Here is an 8,145-nt window from a genome sequence, read left to right on the forward strand (position 1 = left end):
CACACATCACCATGCCCAGCTAATTTTTGTGTTTTTAGTAGAGATGGAGTTTCACCACGTTGGCCAGGCTGGTCTCAAACTCCTGACCTCAGATGATCCGCCCGCCTTGGCCTCCCAAAGTGCTGGGATTACAGGCGTGAGCCACCGCGCCCGGCCTCAAGGGCGGTCTTTATCCTTTTCCAAGGTCAGCGAGTTGTCCTCAAATCCCTCCTCAGAAATCCATGACCTGTTCATGAGAAGGCTCTGTTTCATTCCCATGCCCCCAGTCCTTTCCTCGGTGAGCCCAGCTAGGCCTGGAAGTGTGAGTCAGGATTTCTTTCAAAAGGATGAAAGTTTTGGTGAGTGAAGTAAATATTTTCCCCATCAAAATGAAAAGAAAGAAAAGAAAGAGGAGAAAGGAGAGAGAGAGAGAGAGAGAAAGAAAGAGAAAGAGAGACAGAGGGAGAGGAGGGAAGGGGAGGGGAGGTAAAGGGAGAAGCTAAAAGGAAAACAGAGAGGGGAGGGAGAGAAAGGAAAAGGTTTGGAAACTTCTTAGGATGAGCTGACTTCCCTCTTCCTCTCCCTCTCCCTCTTCCCTCCCCCATCTCTCTCTCTGTCTCTCACTCTTGCTTTTGTTCTTGTGCTCTCTCTCTCCCCCCTCTCTGTCTCTCTTTCACTCTCTCTCTCTTTTGTTCTTGCTCTCTCTGTCTCTCTCTCCACCTCATTTTCCACTTTTTCATATACCATGAAGCAGAAAAGAAACTTATCTTGAAAAGATTCATCCAGGACGAGGTGTCACCCACACACTGATGACTGCTGGGGGCGGGTGGTTAATTATTTCACAGAGAGAAACTTCTCTGGGGAGAGCAGGGAGAGAAGAGGTGGACGTTTTTACTCTCGGAGACTGACAAGATAAAATTAGGCAATTTGGGTCTAGAAGGTCAAGCAGGAAAAAAAAATATGGAAAGAATATCTTCATGGGATATTCCACAACCTGTGTCCTTCCTAACCCTACTGCCTTCTCTCCGTGTCCCTGGAGCCTCAGGTCTAGGGGGAGTTTTATCCGGGGCAGTAATGGGGAAAAGGAGGTTCTAAAAAGAACTGTTATAATCAAGCAGGAGTTGTGTATTTCTGGACCTCAAATCTGTGTAGACAACAACTGGAACCTTTTTGATATTCAATAGCTGAAGTTGACTTCTCCTGAGTGCCCGTTTCACCTGCCGGCAGAAGCTTGTTTTCAGCCACGTCAGGGTCTCCAGCCCTCCCCACCCAGGACTTTGCTCACTCAAAAGCCGGGTTGCTCTATCCACAGCCTCCACCGCACCCCTCCCTGCTCCCTGTCTTGGTGGAGCCAGGCTGGGTCCCAGAAACCTCATGCCCAGTCTTGGCCCATCTTCCCAAATACACTATTTCCAGTTTTTTTCCTGGTAATTTCTTTACCCTGTGGCCATCCCCCGGTAACTACTGTACCTCAAGTCCCCTGGGGCTTCAGAGAAAGTCTGCTAACAACAGAAAAGGCTGAAGCCCTGAGCCCCTGTCACTCTTTGATCCTAAAGGAGAAGGAAAGCTCCTCAGTGGCCGTGGCCTGTTTGACTTTTGTCTGCTTTCACACGACCTCAGGACTCTGAAAGATCAAGCAAAAACCAGGATCCTGGCCCAGAGCAAAAGTGAAATGGCACTTTTGCCCAAATGTTAATAAACACAAACGCACACCCCTGTTGCCCCTGTTGGACACGCTGTGGAACCGTGGATTTTCTCAGTCGCCAATGGGAGAAACGTAATGGGAATCAGCCCTTGTGGTGGGTAACTTGGTGACATCAAAAATCTTAAAACTTTTGACCACTTATCACTTCTGCTTGGAAGAATGACAATCCTGTGAAAAAACTGCACCTAAAACGTATGCAGAGAATATTCATTTAAGTATTGCTTAAATATTAGGTAATAATTCAACACAATCTGAAAGTCCCACATAGGGGACTGGCTAAATCTGTTCGGGTACTTCCAGACAATGGAGGAGCCATGCGGGCACGAAAGTTTGCTGTACATGATATTTAACCATATTAAAAAATCAATGGTATATTGCTAAGTGCAGAATACAATTTTTTCTTTCTTTCTTTTTTTTTTTTGAGATGGGGTCTCACTTTGTCACCCAGGCTGGAGTGCAGTGGCACGACCTCGGCTCACTGCCACCTCTGCCTCCCGGGTTCAAGTGATCCCCCTGCCTCAGCCTCCCGAGTAGCTGGGATTACAGGCACCGCCACCACGCCCGGCTAATTTTTGTATTTTTAGTAGAGACGGGGTTTCACCATGTTGGTCAGGCTGGTCCCAAACTCTTGACCTCAAGTGATCCACCCACCTCAGCCTCCCAAAGTGCTGGGATTACAGGGGTGAGCCACCGCGCCCGGCCTATTCTTTTCTTTTCATCAAATTTTTTTCTCCAACAGAAAGCCCAATAGAAAACAGCACCCTGTTAAACCTTCGTGGCTAATACAAGCTCAAAGAATACTTCACAGAAATGAAAAACCATTTGTGTTCCACATCTGCCCAGGCTGGTAATGAGACAGGTGTTTTGTTTGTAAACTGAAAATTAAAGATTATACCTCTTGCTGAATTCGAAATGAGTTCTCCAAAAAGCAAAACCTTCCAAAACATCAAAAAATTCCACCACGTCCCATGTGTTGTTTCAGTAAATCCACTTTCTTGCTGACTGTCTCACCCCTCCTCATTGTTCTTCCCATAAAATGGATCACTTGGCCCAAAACTGCATGAGCCAAACAGATCTTAATGATCACTGGCGACACTGAAATCCAAGAATACAGGAACTGCTCCAGCCTGAGACCAAATCTGGGAACGGAGAACTGAAAAGGACAAGAAAATCGTCCCACAAAGGACTTGAACATACACAGAAGTGGCATGTTAAAACAATATGTACACCATGAAGCTTGAAGAGAAAATTGTTGGGAAGTTTCTTAGCAAGGGGAGAGGGACTTCTTACTATATACATTATATTAATATGTTAACATTAATCTATATTAATTTCTGGAAGAATATACTTCACTAAAATGAAAAATGGTTTGATGTTGAAAAAATTGAGACATAAAAGAGAATACATTTATTTAACTTGGGGAGTTAGTTTCACTTTGGTTTATTTATGACATTTCAATATGTCAACTTTAATTTTTTGGATGCAGTTTATTTGTATGTATTTATGGGGTACATGTGACATTTTGTATATACATAGAATGTGTAATGATCTAGTCAAGATATTGATCATTTCCACATGTTGGGTACATATCAAGTCCTCTCTTGCAGCTATTCTGAAATACATAGTACATTGTGTTAACTATAGTCACACTGCTCTGCTATCAAACATTAGAACTCATTAAATGGAAAGATACCTAGCACTTGGGGAGGCTGAGGCGGGTGGATCATTTGAGATTGGGAGTTCAAGACCAGCCTGGCCGATATGGTGAAACCCTATCTCTACTAAAAATACAAAAAAAATTAGCCGGGCATGGTGGCGGGTGCCTCTAGTCCCAGCTGCTTGGGAGGCTGAGGCAGGAGAATTGCTTGAACCCAGGAGGCGGAGGTTGCAGTGAGCTGAGATCGCGCCACTCCACCCCAGTCTGGGAGACAGAGCTAGACTCTGTCTCAAAAAACAAAAAAAAAAAGAAAGAAAGAAAGAAAGAAAAGAAAAGATACAAAGGCACACTCTTATTTTATGAAAACGTGTTTCCTCAGTCAGAGACGGATGCTTGTCCGTAAGCCCTGCAGTTATCATCCTGAGTGGTAGTGAAGACGACACCAGAGGCGCAGTCCCGTTAGTACTTCTAGGGTTTGTTTTTGTCCATCCCTAAGACTGCAGTTTATTAGATGAAGTCGAAAGAGCTCCTTACTGTGGAACTGTGAAGAGAAGGAACCGCCTCTCTTGGCTTGCTGGTCTAGTGCTGGAGAACGAGGTTATAGGTGTATCTTTGATCACTAAGATCTTTGATACATGGGCCTTCATCTTCCAGAGGGACAAAAATTACAAGATCTCAGAGTTGCCTCAGTATTGTTGAAAGATCAAAATCAGACAATAGGCCAATGCAGGTATTGTTATCACAGGGTGCCAGGAGCTGATAGCCACCAGAATTTAAATGAAGGGCCTTCAGAGTGAATGCTGTTGACAATACCAGAGATCGTTCCCCTCCTTCTGAGTCCACCCTTGACCAGGGCCACTGCCTGACTTCTTTCATAGAACTCCCATGGTACTTTCCATGAAGTTAAGACAGTCATTGCACACCTCCCAGCACTTTTATTTCTACTGAATAAAATCTCCCTCTCCTGGCCTTGGAAACTGCTACAGCTCACTAACCCTCTATCCTCACAAACAGCCCTTCCAGCAACGCTGGCGGGCACCTGCCCATATCCTCAGGGAATTCCACTGGACGGTTTCGGTTTCCTCCCCAGTCTCACAACGTTTTCACTGCATTTGTGTTTAGCAGACAGAGTGAAACTCAGCACATGCTTTATTCTCTCCCAGTTACACAAAGTTTTGTGGAAAATCTCACGACAGGTTTTGGAATTGGGTTGATTTATAGGGCCATCCTTGGGAGATGATGTGGATGGCAATTGGTAAATTGGGGCAAATGTCAAACTCATTTAAATATTTTTTTACCTGTTGCTGTCTTTCATATTTTTCCCCTGAGAATCAAATAACCTGAAAGCTGGAATGATCCACTCTCTCATTTTATGATGAGAAAATGGAAGCTTAGAGAAATGAATTAGCCTGGATTGAAAGATTAAACAACTAGTTAGGATGGGAGCCAGGGCAGGAATCTTAAGTCTCCTCCTCTCCAGTCAAGAACTTCTCGCCTCCACCATCCTCTTGAACTCACATCTCAGAAGCGTGACACAATGTCCTCTCCCTGGGACCTCTACGTAGCCTCCACATTGTCGAGGCTCTTGAGGTGCTGGCTGGTGCCCTTGCCCAGAACAGAGAGTGAGGCAGACTGAGCTAGGGAGCAGGCAGGTGCTGCAGAGCCAAGGAGCCTCGGCGGGATGCCTTCCCACCTTCCCACTGCTGTCATGCCAGAGCCCAACTCACGTTTGTCATTTTAAAAGCCATTTGTTAAACTCCCTTAGTCAATCCCGTAGACCCATTTTTCTTGTTTCCCTGTGGCACTTGACTAGGAGTTAAAAAATAATAACATTTAAGACAGACCAACTATTCTTATTCTTGGACCAAGTTCTGGGAGCTGTGTTTTCCACAGCAGGGAATCAGGGGAATCAATGTCACCGGAGTAGAGTGGATGAGCAGTTTCCCACTCCTGGAAACCTGGGGCTGGTGCAGGTCCGGGGCATGCACTCCAGAACAGGCAGGGGCAACCTCTGAGATGCAGCCGAGCTACCACCGCTCTTGCGGGCCCCTTTCTCTATAAAAAATATTTAAAAGTATTTTACTGCTGCACTGATAAAATGACAGATGTAATTGAGATGGGATTCATTATTGTATATTCATGATTATTATATATATTTTTCTTCTGATTTTAAAGAAATAAAGATTAAGCTTTTTTTTTTTTTTTTTGGACGGAGTTTCGCTCTTGTTGCTCAGGCTGGAGTGCAGTGGCACAGTCTTAGCTCACTGCAGCCTCCACCTCCCAGGTTCAAGCGATTCTTCTGCCTCAGCCTCCTGAGTAGCTGGGATTACAGGCATGCACCACCATGCCTGGCTAATTTTGTATTTTTAGTAGAGTCGGGGTTTCTCCATGTTGGTCAGGCTGGTCTCTAACTCCTGACCTCAGGTGATCCGCTCACCTTGGCCTCTCAAAGTGCTGGGATTACAGGCTTGAGCCACTGCGCCCAACCAAGATTGAGCATTTCTAAAGTTTCCAAATGCAGCCGGGCCCCAGGCACCATGCCTCCTGTGCCAGAGTGCAAAGTCGGCTCCATCAGAACCAGATGAGCTGCGGGCATCTCCTGCTTCTTCATGCCATCCTGAGTTCCCAGAACCTCTGTTTCCTTCTCTCTAGAATAAGGATTGCCTAGGGCTACTGTGAGGATGGACAGAGATCACATGCATAAAAAAGAGCATCCCCTCATCCCTCCCTTACCTCCCTCCTTTTCCTGGGAGATTGGTCTGCAGCATTTCTTGTCTGCACAAACTCTTGGATTTGTTGCTTCTGAAATTAGAGACAAGCCACTGGTTAAGGGCACAGTCATTAGCAAGATCAGGTTTCCTCTGTCTCAGCTAACTTTTCTCTCTCTGTACGGCACTCCCTCTGCTCTGGTCAACATGTGCACAGCAGCACTGAAACTTCTCTCTGGTGACCGCCACTCCCTCCAAATAGCCTCACGGTGCCTCCACTGTTGCACACACACAAGCTACCTCCCAGAATAAACCACCTTGGGCATCTTTTAAAAAATGCACTGAAGGAAAGTGCTATTCCATCCCTGAGTGATGGAGGAGGAATATATGTTTCAATTAATGGTAAAACAACCAAGACTGATGCATCCTATGATATCTGGGACCTGCTTTACTCATTTGTCATGAAAAATTGTGAAGGATGTTGAAATGTGAAAGAAAATGTGAGTGATGTCTATAAATCTATGTATCTACGGTTGACCCTTGAACAACATGGATTTGAACTATGCAATTCCACTTACACACGAATTTTTTTCCATGGGAGTTACACTGACTGTGCCTGACTCTCTTGCCTTCTCTTCCACCTCCTCTACCTCTTCTGCCCGTGCTACTCCTGAGACAGCAAGACCAACCCCTCCTTTTCCTCCTCCTCCTCAGCCGTTGTGAAGATGATGAGGATGAAGAGCTTTATGATGATTCACTTCCACTTAATGAACAGTGAATGTATTTTTCTCTTCTTCATGATGTTCATAATAACATTTTCTATTCTCCAGCTTACTTTTTGCTAAGAATACAGTACATAATACATATAACATAAAAATATTTTTTAATCAACTGTTTATGTTGTTGGTAACACTTCCAGTCAACAGTAGGATATTAGTAAAGTTTTGAGGGATGCTGAATTTTACCAAACATTTAAAGAAAAAGTAATACCAGTCCTACTCAAACTATTTTGAAAAACAGAGAAGGAGGGAATACTTACAAAATCATTCTATGAGGCCAATAGTATCCTGATAACAAAACCAGACAAAGACATATCAAAAAAAAGAAAACTGCAGGCCAATATCTCTGATAAGCATTGATGCAAAACCCTCAACAAAATATTAGCAAACCGAATTCAACAACACATTGAAAGGATCATTCATCATGATCATATGGGGTTTACCCCAGGGATGCAAAGATGATTCAACATAAACAAATCGGTCAATGTGATCCCTCATATCAACAGAAAGAAGGACAAAAATGATATGATCATTTCATCTGATCCTGAAATAGCATTTGATAAAATTCAACATCCTTTCACAGATAAAAACCCTCAAAAAACTGGGTGTAGAAGGAACATACCCCAACACAATAAAAGCCATATATGACAGATCCACTGCTAGTATCATACTGAATGGGAGAAAACTGAAAGCCTTTCCTCTAGGATCTGGAACATGACAAGGATGCCCACTTTCACCACTGTTATTCAACACAGTACTGGAAGTCTCAGCTAGAACAATCAGACAAGAGAATGAAATAAAGGGCATCCAAATTGGAAAGGAAGAAGTCAAATTATTCTTGTTTCCAGATGATGTGATCTTATATTTGGAAAAACCTAAAACCTTCACCATAAAACTATTAGAACTAATAAGCAAATTGAATAAAGTTGCAGGATACAAAATCAACATACAAAAATTAGTAGCATTTCTATATGCCAACAGTGAACAATTCGGAAAAGAAATCAAGATACTAATCTCATTTACAATAGCTATGAATAAAATAAAATACCCAGAAATTAACTTAACCAAAGAGGTAAAAGATTACTACAATGAAAACTATAACACATTGATGAAATAAACTGAAGAGGACACAAAACAATGGAAAGATATTCCATGTTCATGGACTGGAAAAATTAATATTGTTAAAACGTCCATATTGCCTAAAGCAATCTACCGATTTGATGTAATACCTATCAAAATACCAATTACATTCTTCACAAAAATAGAAAAACTAATTATAAAATTTATATGTAATCACAAAAGACCCAGAATAGCCAA

The sequence above is a fragment of the Mandrillus leucophaeus genome, unplaced genomic scaffold (assembly GCF_000951045.1).
Source record: "Mandrillus leucophaeus isolate KB7577 unplaced genomic scaffold, Mleu.le_1.0 Scaffold27, whole genome shotgun sequence".
NCBI lineage: Eukaryota > Metazoa > Chordata > Mammalia > Primates > Cercopithecidae > Mandrillus > Mandrillus leucophaeus.